The sequence below is a fragment of the Thermobia domestica genome, chromosome 18 (genome assembly GCF_964235325.1).
Source record: "Thermobia domestica chromosome 18, izTheDome1.hap1.1, whole genome shotgun sequence".
Taxonomy (NCBI): domain Eukaryota; kingdom Metazoa; phylum Arthropoda; class Insecta; order Zygentoma; family Lepismatidae; genus Thermobia; species Thermobia domestica.
Window position 1 is genome coordinate 157,158,176 of NC_137471.1, and position 15,982 is coordinate 157,174,157.

A 15,982-nucleotide genomic window follows, 5' to 3' on the forward strand; every position below is an offset into this window, starting at 1 on the left:
AAAAGGCTATGTTGAATGCAAGTAGTGCATTGTGAACTGTGTACTCTCTGCCATGTGAAAAAAATGTATTTACTGACATTCTGTTGTGGTAGAATGTTTCTCACATGTTCAAGTTTTATAAGGTTGCCTACACAAGTCCACAGCAGAGCTCCTTCGTGGCTAAGTGGTTAGCGTACGCGCATTTGGCTTGGGAGACCCGCATTCAACTCCCGGTGCGAGCTCATGTTGTTCGGATTCCACGTTAATCAGAAGGTCAACGTCTCATATAACGTCGCTACTGAACGAGGCGTAAAACTCAAAACACCTTACAAGTCAACACTGTGATTAATTTAGCTCCTACGGGAGATTTTCCTTCACAAAGGATTTTTAGGAACCCGCTATACAGCTGTCCCTAATTATTATCTAGTATTATTAGTTATCAGCAATCATTGTCGTAATTAGCTTATACCATTAAGCTTACATGCTCAATCCTTTCACTGGGGCGTGGCAATGGTATTTGTGGCTGTTGGTTAGAACCTATTTTCAAAATTAAGAATTATTTATGCTTAGAATGTAATGCTTTTAAAATAAATTCATGGCATAGTTGCGTACGAGGGGGAGACCGGGAAATACCACTGGAGACGACGTGGTAGGTGCTTTCGTGGGACCAGAGTAGAAAGAGATATCGAGAGGGAAAGGAAATTCTTGAAAGTTTACACTTGTACCTCGTAGTACATAGAAGAAAGAAAAAAAGCAGTTGAGAATGCTCTAAGAGCATTGCCAGAATGAACTTTAAAAAGAAACATTTGCTGTCCATGGCTAATTGCTTTTATTAAAAAAATAGTAGGCTATTAGGGAGAGTAATTGCATATGGAAAGCTGGAATACCTAAAAAGCATGTTGCTTGAACCATGAACCTGGATATTAAAACAGTAAGATATTCAACTGAACGATTCGAAGTAGAATGGGAATAGGGATTACATACTAAACAGAAGCTGAGTAGACCGCAAGCGGCAGCGGGATACGAAAATGTTTCGACTATTATTGAAGCTAACGCTTCAAGCCCGTTCGCTGCTGCAACAAACCTGAAAACAACTTTAGATCTGGAATGCAGTGCAGAGACCTGTAACTATACTCATATTATTTGTTCTGCTTTGCAGGTCAAACTAACAGATGTACATATACATGCTGACTTAGAGTTCGCAAGGACGCACATCAACAAGCAACAGGAAGTTTGTAATCGGGAGCAGTGTTGAATTCAGACATATTCACCCCGGAACGGGGGGGGGAGGGGGAAGAACTCCTGGGAGGAGAGGAGTTTGGATGAAGTAATTTCTACATTTTGTGATTGAAATTTTGGGAGTGTCTCCGGGGGGCAATGGATTTTCTTCGGGGGAGAGATTTCCTCCGGGCTACCTCCTGAATTAATCCCTGATCGGGAGTGATAAGAAAGTGTTTAGTTTATACCAAGGATGGTAACTGTTAAGAAGTTCTACGATAAGATTGACGCAGACATGTGATCAAAATAGTAGGCTCAAAATTTAAAAATAGGCAAAATATAATCTATGACTTACGGTTCACGAGATATGGCTCCCTAAATCTCCAGAAATTGGATTTTTTCTCCCATATCTCGGAAACGGTAAGAGTGACGCTAAAAATTCCACCACTTTCTCTGATAGCTTTTGATGCTCTAACGAATAGATTGTTCAAAATTGAAAAAAATCGCAAATAACGCACACACACACACACACACACACACACACACACACACACAGACAGACACACACACACACACACACACACACACACACACAGACGTGGAGAATTCAGTGACGAATTTTTCAAGTTCGTTGAAAAATAGCCATTATCGGTTGGGGGAAAAATTGCATCTACGTATGATTTTTTTCTCTAATGTCTCAATTTGTAGTATAAAAGTATATTATAAGAGGCAGAGTGTGGATGCAAGGACAGGGGGCAGTTCTTGTAATCTTGTAATTGAATAAACTCGTTTTTGGCCTAAAAATAAACACAAGCTTCATACAGTCAGTGCTGTTATTAACAGGCTCAGCTCTAGGCAGTCAATTCCCTTGACACGTTGCTCCAATACAGACATCCCCACCAATACCTGATTATTTGTAACACATTAGAAGACTGTGTGGATCTGTTGTGGTATGAGCCTGATCTTGTTACGTTATAATCAAGATGTAGCTGAGGGGGATCGAATCTATCCGAGCCTAACTATACTGTTTCAGAGTTCGTAACCTATTTAACTACATTTTGGTAAACATAAAGAAGGTTCCCATGTCAGCTTCTCCCAAACATGTTTCCCGTCACTGGATAGCACTATGAATTATGAAGCGTTATCTGTTCAAAAAGCAAAATCGAGTCAGGTGCGAATAATCTTTATAATAAAATTTGACAGAAAAAAAAATACATAGTAACACGTATGTGATACTACACGTACTCCTAGACTCTATGTAGTACTGTAAGAATGTTAAAGAAATCCCTAGAAGCTTATATATGCATGATTATCATTATTTTATATAAATTTCAATAAGTTTTCGGTAAATCAAAATATTTCAATTATGTTTACGATTCTTAGCCGTTATGTATTCACAAATTATCAAAAAAAAAAATAAAAAAACACGGATTTGGGCGATAGAGAGTTTATTATTATGCTACTCTTTATTCTTGTTAAAGATTAAAAGGAAAGCGTCAAAATACCTGTATCATTAAGCAAAAGTTATAGAATACCACCGAATATAGTTATAAAAATTTCGTTTAACCCTTAACTAGTCGCGTGAAAAAAGTTACTTAATTAGTCGCGTGCGGAATTTTGTTCCGCATAATAACTACATAGTAAAACTCGTGAAATATTTGTTTTTTTTTTTAAATTTTTATTTAATTTTAGGTTAAAATATTTGTTTTAATAGTCGTCTTAAGTTATTTTATGCTATTGACTAATTATCCTCCTCTGCAAGTTTAGTCCTCCTGCAAGATACAGAAGGCCCAGCAAGGCCTTTACTTCTGTTATATTAGTATTTTGAGCATCTCTTTCTCTGCTATAAGCGTCCCTATGTGTTTCAATGCACTGGTTTGTAAATTCAACGATTCTCTCCAGCATATACGTACTAAAGAACAAACTCCAAAATTCGCTCGGCGTTTTCGCTTCTTTAGCATGTCCTTTGACTCCTGGTAAATGGGTCAAAATATTCTGACTTTTTCTTCGTATAATTTGCCGCGGAGCATGTGCGTACCATTTAGTGACATTGTCCTTTCCTAGAAGATATGGTCCCCGTGCAGTAGTATTTGAGAGTTATTTCACATGATCTGCTTGTGGCAACACTTCACCTTCATCTGCTGATTCTTCACTGGCAAAGATATGGTCGCTTTCTTCAATGATATCTTCTTCATCACCATCTTCCATATCCGAAACATCTAAATTGTCGTCTTCAGCCAGAACTTCCAGCAACATGTTTCTAATTCTGTCCACATCACGTTCTTGATGATTCATTTTGAAAGAAAAGACTGACTCTCTTCTCTATGTATTTATTTTCAGAGCGCACAATGCACATATAAACCGCTTATAACTTCAGTTGCTTACAAATGAACTGTACCTGAAAATATATTTTTGTAAAATAAATTTTAAAAAATAGTGGTGGTGGCCAGGGGTGCCCATCCCCCCCAAAGCTGATGGCGCACTCCCCCCTAAACTAATAATCTCTTCTCTCCTCAAAACTCAAGTCATTTAAAAACAATTGCCCAGTGTAGCAGTAGTTTTTATAGTACTAGTAATTGTTATTTTTGTTGTTGTTTTTATTTCCTGTAGTAGTATTATAGAATGCTTGTAGTAGTAGTAGGGGCAGTAGTAATTATAAAAATGGCATTACTTTTATTAGTAGTCTGCTGAAACATTCTCTCTCCACTTTAAGTCATAGAGATAAATACTATACAGAGTGCGTGCTGAGGTCGGTTTATTGATGTCATTTCACGCAGTATAAAATTATATGAGAGAACCGCAGTACCAGGCTATTTTAACCGATCTATTGTTCGGTTACGTTTACATTTATTTATTTATTATGGACGACATATAATACGTAACAATATTCTGTTACTACTTGATGTATGATGAATGGTCATATTTTCTATAGTTTTCTATGTGTGTGAATGTGTGATTACATTTTCCAGGATCTGCGAAAAACGAACAACTGCCTAGCTGGCTTCACTCTGTACAATACATGGAGCTGAATATATAGAATACTACTGGAGCGACCTCTCACGGAAAGTCTCTATTGTACACAGTGATGCCACTTTTGAGCTGGTTTTCAGTTTACCGCAGGCCCTGGAAAATGTAATCGCACAAACAGAAAACTATACAAAATATTATCATTAATTCATTTATTATACATCATGTAGCAATTGAACAGCATTACTTATTAAGTGTCGTACATGGTATAAATAAGAAATAAATAAATGCTCCCAGCAGAAAATGGGTAAATTACCTACACAAAGCGATAAACCGACCAGCCCATCCTTTCATATAGCAACTTGCGCGGTACTTCATTCATAGAGTTTCTAAGCATGGGGTAAGGGGGATTCATTCTCGAGATTAAAAAAAAAAAAAAATCGCATCGTGTTCCAATGTTATTCTGACGACAGCAAAATTACTTATTCGACATTAGAGTAAAATTCTTCCCCAATTTTTTTTATTCCCCCAATTTTTTCTCGATGGCACAACTTGCGCCATTCATCCCTCCTGTGGGCGGCCCTTCTCTCTTAAAACGAACCAGCCTTTCCTTTCATACGGCTACTTGCGTGGTACTTCATTCATCGAGTATCGAAGCAGGGGGTACGGGGGTTCACCCCGGAAAATTTTTGAAAATTAGCTTCTCAAAATCGCGTTTTAATGCTATTCCGACAGTAAAATTGCTAGTTCGAAAGTAGAGTAAAATCCCCCCCAAAATTTTTCTCAATGGCGCAGCTTGCGCCATACATCCCCCCTGTGGGCGGCCCTGGTGGTGGCGCTTGCTTGTGATATGTTTCGTAGTCGCCGAATCGCTTAATTGTTGTTGCCTAAAAACAATAAACTGAAAGAAAGCGTAGAATTTGTAGGAGAAAAAAAGGGTAACGTATTTAGTCGCGCGCGGAACTTTGCTCCGCAAACTGCATCACTCCAAAATAAATAACAAAATTTTCACCAGTGGCTTGGGCAACAATTCAAATATGTATTGTTGTTTAATCATGAAACTTTAAAAGACAGCTAGACAAAAGTTCAAAAGCATACGATGGAAAGTAAGGAAAACAAAAAGAGAAATGTAAAAGTGCGGAACAAAATTCCGCATGCGACTAATTAAGGGTTAACAACACATTGTTTCAAACCACAAGCATTGTTAATTTAATTAATGTATTAGTAATGATTTTTTTTTTTACAGAAAATGAAAATGAATTATTCCTGTCCTTTATTTTTCTGATTGCTATCTGAATCCAACCAAAAGTGTCTCGAATTCTTGTTACCATGAATGTTAGCATGGAAATTAATAAAGGACAGGAATACAATTTCAACAAGTAAGCTCTCTGTGTAGCAGTCTTAAAAATAATATGCTATTTTGTTTTTTCTTCTAAAAATAACAGACATAAAGCAAATCTTAGAAATATAATAATAGCTACAAATTGGCTCTCTACATGTTAAGAATATATTATACTGTAAATAAAGTAATAGGAACATTTTACTTCATTTGGCGCATAATACATAAAATTGAAACCTAATACTATAAAATAAAACTGTCTCATGAACTTCCGAATGAAAATTAGGGATGCGCACCTGACAAGATTTGTGGCTGTCTCGTCTCAAAAATGTGTGGTAAAAGTGATGTCTCGACTCGAAAAATGTATATTTTACTATTGAAAGAGCCGTGTCTCGACACGAATTTTGTCAAAAAAATCCTGTTTCGATTCGTCTTGTGCGCATCTCTAATGAAAATTCTGAATCTCCAAAGATTTTCTTACGGATAATCCTTGGGATTCATCCCTGTTCAGTTTTTACTAATAGTATACAGTATATGTATATACAATGATGTAAGTTAATAGCATATACTGACATGCCAGAGGCTGCGGAACCGTCCGGGCTGGTAGGTTATTGCCCGGTCAATATTTAGGAAGGTATCAATTTAAAAATTCACGATGCATTCAGAATAGTAATAGGAATCATTTAATGAATAACTATTTTCAGTTTCCCGTGAAATGAATTATTGACAAGAACGTGACAATAAAATAATATTCTGTTTTTAAAGATCATATGTTTTGCTTTTGTTTTTCAGTCACCATCCCTACCTCCGAATAGTTGTCCTTTTCTTTCTTTCTTCAGTTTTACCCACTCAAAAACTGTGTAATTCTGTGAAATAAACTAGAGTAGAATTACAGAAGCATAAGCTGTGTAGTTTGGCTTTCGCTTTGTCATTTCTCTGTTCCCTCCCTTTCCCTGTTGAGCTCAGTATCCAAAGGGAGATTGACCACACATGGACACATAAATGAACAAGAAAGGAAAACTTCGGAAATAAATTCGTTCGTGAGATCATTTCAAAAATGAAAATCTTTGAGTTTTACGTCCCACGGTTATGCCGATTAGGCTAAAGGAGAAAGTGATTATGAGCAATGAGTGAATTGGTGGAATGAAGAAAGTGGGAGGAACCGGGATAACCCCGAGAGAACCCACGCACACGGTGTTTGTCCACCACAAAGTTCACTTGGCGGGAGCAGGGTTTGAACCTGGGACCCCATGCACTAGAGGTGAACGCTCTACCACTGAGCCACCGCGGCCTCCGAGATCATTTCAAATAATAATAATAATAATAATAATAATAATAATAATAATAATAATAATAATAATAATAATAATAATAATAATAATAATAATAATAACGTAAATTCTACATAGTGTAGTTTACGCTTGAAATCAAAATTATTTAATACGTAATGCAAACTTAGAAATAAATTAAACACAACCCTTTTGCACTCCATTCGATAAAGTAAATAAAATATATGTAACTAAAAATAATGTGAGCATGCAAAAAAAATCTAATCTAGTCGACATAATCTTCCCAAAATTCAAATTTTAAAATAAATAATCATTAGTAAAAATTAGCTATCCTTTCCATTGAAGTTTGAAGGCGTGAAAATGATTTCGAGAAGATGGAAGTTTTTGCGATTATGTGTGCGAAAGGTTAAGTGAAGGTTAAGTCGAAATGAGATCACCGTGAGGTTGAGTGAGTTGAATTGAATGCGAATGAGTGTGATGGTGGACTAATAATATAAGCATGAGGTTGAGTAAGTGTGATATCGGACTAGTGATGCGTGGGCGTGATATATAAAAGATATTGTGAGCATGAAGTCAAGTGAGGAGAATGTTTGGTTGACGATATGAGCGTGAGGTTTAGTAAGTGTGATGTCGAAATGAATTAGTAAGTGTGAGGTCGAAATGACATAATAAGCGTGTTTGAGTTTAGTCCAAAGTGAGTATATTTGAATATGTCATATTCATGTTCTGTTAGGTATAGTTTTCCGTCTGTTCCAAATTTTGCGTTTAAGTCCTATAGTGTGAAGAAATGATACTTCTATTTTAATACTAAGTAAATAACAACAAATGTCATGTGTACACCACATGAAGAAGTGTAGACTGAATGGTGTGATAAATCTTGATTATTATTTAAACCCGAAGTGGTAGTAGATTTATATCACTTTCGGGTTTACTAGAGAGATAAGAATGCACTTGGAATTTATTCTTCATAGGATTAAATGCTTGCATGCAGAAAATGCTCTGCAGAAAAACTGTTTGAATTTATCAACTATCACTTATACTCTATAGCTATCAACGTTAAAACCGGAAGGGTTTGATTTCTGTTACTTTCGGTTTGAATAGCTATGAGTGCACATGAATCATTTTTGAAAGTAAAGTCTGTTCCTAAAACAGACTCTATAGATCAATACTTATCTATACATCTTTACTTATCTAGACATCTTTACTTATGTTTACTCTATAGATCAATACTGAAGCTGGAAGTTGTGGTGATTTTCTACACTTCCGGTTTTAATAGAGTGTTAATGATAGAGACAAATGGTATTTCAGGACCATTTGAAAAAGAATTCTAGAGGGGTGGAATTTTTCCTGTCAGGATTGAGAATGTTCTCCAGGAGGAACAAATTTTTGTCACAGGGTATATCACTTTTACCTTCTCCACCATTTCGTACACTGAGGCAGCTGATGGTTTACGATCAAATTAGGCTCTCTGTGTCAACCAGGCTCTGTATTATAACCTCTAACAATAGAGTTCAGCGCTCGATTTGGCACTACTGTCGCAACGAAACACTGTGCACGAGTAACGACACGTGCCGCCACTGTGGACCCACCGTTGTTCAGTTGTGAGTCAACTGTGGTCTCTGTGAGGCGCGTTAACCCAAGTGGGTGTTAGTGTGTCCGGTTCCAAACTGATAACGGTAAAATGAACGAACAAAGGATCAATTTGAAGTTTTGTTTCAAAATTAGCAAGACACTGAAAGAAACCCATGATATGCTGGTACAGGTTTATGAAGATCAAGCAGTGTCCTTGAAGTGTGCTTACGAGTGGTTCGGCTGTTTTCGAAAAGGACGAGATAATGTTTCTCATAGCCCCGTAGCGGAAGGTCGTCAAGTTTGCACAGGCGAAAATATTGAAAAGGTTAGGACATTAATCACGAACGATCGCCGATTAACTGTGTGAATAATAGCTGAGGAATCGAACATTAGCCGTGAATCTGCGAGACTTAACCTCATCAACGACTTACGGGAAAGGAAAACGTGTTGTGGACTAGTGTCACATTACTTGGCTGATGACCAGAAACACGCACGTGTTCTTGCCTCACAAGATTTTATCGCTATGGCGGATGAAAATCCAAATTTCTCCAACTGTAATGATGCTGAGCATGAATCCTGGTGTGTGAGGTACGATCCGAAACAAAACGCCAAAGCACGGAATGGGTCAAAATGACACTAGTCGCCTTTTTGACAGCAATGGCATAATCATCAATGAATTTCTACCTGAGGGAACAACATTGAATGCTGATACGTACGTTGAAAGTTTGAGACGTTTCATGTAACGTGTACAAAGGGTACGACCCCAGTACTAAGAACAAGGTTCATGATTTCTGGTTCACGACAATGCTCACTTTCACAGAGCTAGTCTCGTCAGACAATTCATGTTCCATAAGGGGTGGTGCAAACTGACCATCCACCATTCTTGCCAAATCTGAATCCTTCCGAATTTTTCCTGTTCCCATGTCTCAAATTTGCGTTGAAAGGGTAGATATTTGACAATATTCCAGACATCCAACGAAACGTGACGAGGTTCCTGAGTACCATCTCGAAAGAAGATTTCTCAAAAAGTTTTCAGGACATGTACATCCGTGCTCAGCGTTGCATAGCTGTGAGAATAGACTACTTCGAAGAACAGTAAGGTAAGTTTCATTCATATTGTAACTACCTTTTATTTACGGGATCATTCACCGAACTTTATTGTCAGAGGTTGTATTTCAATCATTATCCAAACATAATAACTTCTCAAACGATCTACAAGACATCTGAGTCTTCTCCTCTGTCAAAGCATTTTTTGATACTAGAAATCTTCTTTCAATATCTGCATTACTATGGGACAGGCATCTGAGTCGTCTTCTTTGTCAAAGCATTTTTTGATACTGGAAATCTCCTTTCAATATCTGCATTACCATACACTCAAATTATTGTCGATGCTCTCACCCTCTCTCACCGCCAATCAACTTCCTCGCACTCACTCTCTCTACCAAAATTATAGTGAGTGAAGATGAATATGGCCTTCTTGAGGACAAAAATGTGCTTTCAATCTCTAGTTAGGAGTGCTATGTATTTATATTTTCACTCAATCCAAAAATCATATATTCGCTCTAGATAGAAGAGGGTTGAGTAAAGTATAACGATAATAACTAATATGCTCGCTTTTACATTAGTTGTTCCGAACATGATTTCCGATTGAAACTTATTGTCTAGGATATCAAAGCCTACATAACAAAACACAATTTTTCTCTAAACACTATATTTCCCCTGTTATCCTCTCTTTTGAATAGGCGTTATAGTTCACCTGTACTTAGCTGCCTTATTAATTGAAGTATGATATATTTCAGTTTCATAGTCATTTAAGGCTCCCATGGTTTCATATACGCAGTGGCGTATTTAAGGGGGGCTTCCGGACATGAGCCACCCCCGAAATCTTACTTAATATAGTAAAGTAAATTAAATATCTTGCAGAATTTTCGAATTTCCAGGCAAAGCCCTTTCAAAAGTTTGCAAAGCCACCCCGAAACAAAATCGTAAATACGCCAGTGCGTGTGCGTATAATTGCGTTACTTCTGAGATTTGAAATGCAGGATATTTTCTCCCAATAGACTTAATCATACTATATTGCTTATTATAGATGCAGCTATTATTCATTATTAAAGTCGTATCTCGTGCCTCAAACTGCGTACATATTTCGTTATGATAATATTGTCCCACAAAACAATTTCAGAGTTAAACGAAGATTTTCATGAGCAGGTCCGCTATATTAGCTTCGCTGACAGATCTAATGGCAGATATGTATGTAACTCTCACTGCGATTATTAATTTCAAACCTTCCTTGTATTTTCTATCAATCCTTATTTATTCTTTTTCTCTACTTAACTACATTTTTCTTTGGGCCCGTTCGGCAAAATTTACAGCCCATATGAGACCTTTTGAACTTGATTTTATATAGTTTAAAGACGATTTGATTTTAACATCAATATACCAGCAACAAGAAAATAACTTTCTGCAACTTTTGTGATCATTCCATTGGCTATAGATGCAGCAATTCTTGTGTAATACAAGAGAAAGTCTTAGTGTTCCTGCTTCTGATGGCGGAGAAGAAGCAGGTGAAAAAGAAAATGCTGAACCATTATATCACCGTCACAAAATTAAGTAAATCACTGAACTTTTACCTTCAAATCCCAGTTTCAATTTAGATATTAAGTACTTTGTAGGGAATTAAAGATTTGATAGTTTCTTTAATTTTCAAGTATCCTTTTCTATTATTGAAGTGAATATTCATTGCTTATTTTAAGAATAAATAGAACTGTCAATATAATTTCTTACTGATGTCAAAATGTTTAAAGAAAACGCCTACCGGAAGATGGACGTTTTAATTAATGTATTGTTACTGTAACAGACTACAGATATCTCGTGTATAGTAGAACAGACTATCCAGTACATTCGTGTAAAATTCCCTGTAATTTCTAAATTACTAAAGCGATTACTCTATCATTATCGACATCAAAAAATATGCATCATATCTACCATTACATAACATGTACATTATCTAAATAAGTTTTAAAGATAAATGTCTAATACATTCTTCATTAGAAAGTTTTTGAAGTACCCAACGATGATTATTTGGAATTGTTGGTATTCATAGCGCTTACGAAGATATTTGACCTTAAGCATGAAGAACAGTTGGAAATCACCCGTTCTCTCACTTCCTTGCACAATATTTAAAATTGATGGCAACATTTGGAACCAGTTTATCCTAGAAAGTAATTTCTAATATGTTCTCTTAAAAGCCATACAAGAATATAGTCGCCATCTTAAAATATATAATAGTTATAACAATTTCAAATTTAAGAGACGACTTCCGCTGGCAGCCATATTGATAACGGCATACCTGTTTCGCTAAGTGGGATTCGTTGTGACTTTTATTATGATTATTCATAAGCAGGGGTAGCCAGCAGGTTTGTGTAGGAGGGCCCGTCGTTTTTGAAGTGAATATTCATTACAATGTACAAAGCCAAAAAAGTGTCGCTTCTAGTGTTTTTGAGGCCTGAAAGAAAGGAAAATTTTGGTTTCCTTCTGGAAAACTAAAAGCACTATTTTAGCTTCTTCTTCTTCTTCTTCTTCTTATTATTATTATTATTATTATTATTATTATTATTATTATTATTATTATTATTATTATTATTATTATTATCCATAAATTATATTCAAGATAGTTTTTATTATGTTTAATCAAGAACTACTGTCCGGGACCAAACGCAATAGTTTTGTACATAACTATAAAAGTAAGCAAGAAAGTTCAGTCCCTTTTCTTGGAGGTTTGTGTTCAATTGAACCTCACACCGTGAGTTGATGCGAGTGGAGATAAGGCGAACGTCAGTTGTTGGTGTGGGTATATCCAATATACTACCTGGTTGTGGCCATTCAGACACACCGTGAACTTGCGTAAAGACAGAGGGAACATGGGACATCCACAGAGCGTCATAAGAGCATGTATGCTGAACGAGTTCAAATGGAGGTCAAACGCCGCTGTAGCGGGACAGAAGATATGCCAGGCCTTTGGTGAGGGTGTCGTGACGACGCGAACATTGCAGCGATGGTTTAACAAGTTTAAGGACGATGACGAAACACCCGAAAGCACCACGTGCCAAAAGACCAACACATGTACAAAGAGGAACTGGGACTACAATTCAGTGTGTGGAGAAAGCATTCGGCAGCACATCCATCAACTTGTTAAGCACTACAAGTTGGGTTGATGGGTCTCTCATATTTTGACTCCGGGCTAGAAGGCAACGCGGAAGTCGCCTGTGTTTATTTACTGTTTCGGAGCCATTTCTGGACAGGGCGTTGACATGTCATAAAAAAGTGTGTCCTATTCGAAGCTCCACGGCGCCGTCATCGTTGATTAGCATCCCATGAACCCATTTCAAAACAGCCGAAACCAGCACTGTACCAGAAGAAGGTCCTTCTGTGTGTTTGGTGCATCGTGCATCGGGAACTGCTACCAGCTGGTCAGAATATCAATGCAACTGTGTAGTGTTAGCAGTTGAGCTGTACTCAACAAAAACTCAAAACTCTGGAGCCATCACTTCTGAATTGCAAGTGAGTCCTCGTTTACGGGACAACGCTAAGTCCCACATGGCTAGGATGACTCAGGACACCATTTTTCGCGTTGGATGGGAAACAATATTGCAACCACTATATTCCCCGGGTATTGAACCGTCCGATTTTCACCTGTTCCATTCTTTGGACGATCACCTTAGAGGACACCAGTTCAAATCCCCAGTAAAAGTCCTAAATGCACCTGATACTTTCTTCTTTTCACGGCCCACCAAGGTCTACCGTGATGGATTCCATGGCGTTCCAGAACGTTTTCAGAAGGTCGTCGATGCTGATGGGGACAATTTTTGATCTTCCAGATTAGGTGACATATCGATGTGCGAAGGTGGTGGGTGAAAAAGCAACAAAACTTTTCTTGGTTACCTTTATATTTAAATTTAAGGCCTTGTATACAGAACCTATCTACACAAGATTGATTTTCTTTGAAATTTCACTTAATTTCTTTACGGTTTCCTGACAAAAATATTTATATATTATTCCAGATTTAAAAAAAAACATAATTATTTTATTACACTGAGTAGAAATAAAAGAGAGAGCGAATGAAATCCAAATTGAATAAAAACATTTTTTCTCACAAAATTTTCGATTCTCTATGTCTTTTAAAAGACTTGTTAAAGCATATAAAAATATTCTGTATTTATAAATCAGTTTAGTACCTTTGTTTTATGGCTGTATTTGTAGTACCTTGTTAAAACGTTTGTCTTCAAACTGTCAAATATAAATCGCAGTAAATTGTGTAATCTGCTGTCACAAAAAAGTATGCTATTTTTCAATCGGTATAAGGAAGAGATATTATACTATTTTTCGATCGGTATAAGGAAAAGATACTATACTATTTTTCGATCGGTTTGGAAAAAACAATAATTCTCCATACTATTTTACCATAAATTTTGTGAATAAACTTTGTTACTTTTAAATGAATGAAGCGAGATAATTTTACTATGATGCTTTGAAAGCTGGTCATTTGGGGGGGCAGGAAACCATTTGGGGGGCCTGGCCCGATGCCCCCCTTGGCTACACCCCTGTTCATAAGTATAGTGGAATTGATACTGCAAACTTCAGTTTGTTATTCCGAATTTCCACATTTAACCACATGTGATCTAACTTTACTGAACTAATACATGGATAATACCACTGGCGGCTCAAGTATTTTCTGCCAGGGAACACAATTCATGAGTGTGCAATGCGCCCCGAACCATCATCACTTTCTTTGTTGCCGTAATCGATGTTGTACAACTTGGCATCTTTGCGAAATACTACAATGTATATAAAAATAATATAACTTGTAAATTTTAAGAACAAAAACTTAAAGATTCTTCTTAGATCTACAGTTAAAATTATATTTCTCTGCTTGATCAAGATAAAAATTATTGCTCTCCTTAGATATGTATTTGATTTAGTTCCTCAAATTTTGAATATTTTACGATTTCTGCGTATAATTGGAAAGCACATTCTGAATGTAAATTAAATACATGTTAAATGAACAAACTAACACTCGTTACTATTTAGTGTAAAGGCCAGTCCAGCTCTAAGGTTCGGTAACATAAACAGCCACCTACGACTAGGCAATTCTTTAATAATGACAAAATTAGTAGCTGAGACTGAAAGATATATCCATTCTCCCTCCTATAAGGGCTCCAAGGGTTCGGTAGTTATCGACAAAGGTGGAGGAAATATTCTCAGTTCACTTTCACTTATAAACGGACGTAAGCAAAAACATTTGCAGCCTTCCCCTACAAATAAACCTGATTTGTTCCAATATAATCACGTTCAGGCAGTCTAAACAAAAACACATACTTTCTTGATTTGAAACTTACGCCACGCTCATACACGTTACACCCGAGCTGTGCATGCGTAAACATAACACAACAATTATCCAATTAAACTATTATTAGCCACCATATTAGTATTGGAGATATGTAGCTATCATCATTGGAGATTTTTCCTTTAGAGTGTTATTCGCTAATTACTGAAATTAATATTTGTAGCAAGGAATTACTTTACAGAAGCCCATTGGAGTAGGTAGGCTAAGAAGCAATGGAAATGTTATAGCTTACGTACTTTTGTTTTCGTCCTTTTAGAGGTGAAAGTGAACAGGAAATAGGATAGTATAAACTTCTATATTCTGAAAAATTAGCACCGTTTTGGGAAGATTCGCAGATTGTAAGATTTTGAACTTTCGCCCTTGATTCAACACTTGGAGCCCCCAGTAATAACTATACTTTAAAATAGATAGATATGTAATATCATGTTATACAACTCATTTATTTAAAATAAAATGTTGCCTGTTACTTACAATATCTATTTCTGGATAGCTTTGTGATATATCATTTTGCAGTAAACACATTCTTTCTGTTACTCAGCAACCGCATTAGTGTTTCATTTGGTATTCTATCTTTAGGCTAATTTGAAACTGCTCAGAAGTGAACCTACAGTTTAAAATTAACGAACATTCAGAATTCCTTAAACTTGAACCCGAGACCACGCTCACGAAAAGCAAGCGAATTTACTAACCAATAGGGTAAGCGTGAACCTTGACCGCATTTGTGCACTGCGTTCCCTAAGAACTACTTCCTCTCCGTATCAATGCGTATTAAAATACAAGGATGGTGGATGGCGTAGTGTTATATCAAACCCGTTGAATAATACAATAAAACTATTTCCGCCTAACTGTACAGCTAATGTGTTGATTTTGAACGAGAAGTCTAGTACAAAGTCCAGTTTTCTATTTCCATTAAGTATTCATCAAGAGCTAATTGGGATTCCAGTATAAACTGTCTAACCCCTCTTACAGGTGCTGAACGGGAGAAAAGTTAAGCTATGTTATTCATAATGGTTATTTGGATGTTTTATAAACAACATCACTTCAAATCCTCAGTCAATTCTACCCTCAGCTGCGCTTCTGACTTCATAAAAGAAACATGTACAGTATATCGTTTTACAATATAAGAACATGCGGCATCCGCTAGAAATGAAAATCTGGCAACAGCGCTGGATTCCATATGACTTTAAATTCTACATAAATATACTCAAAAAGACG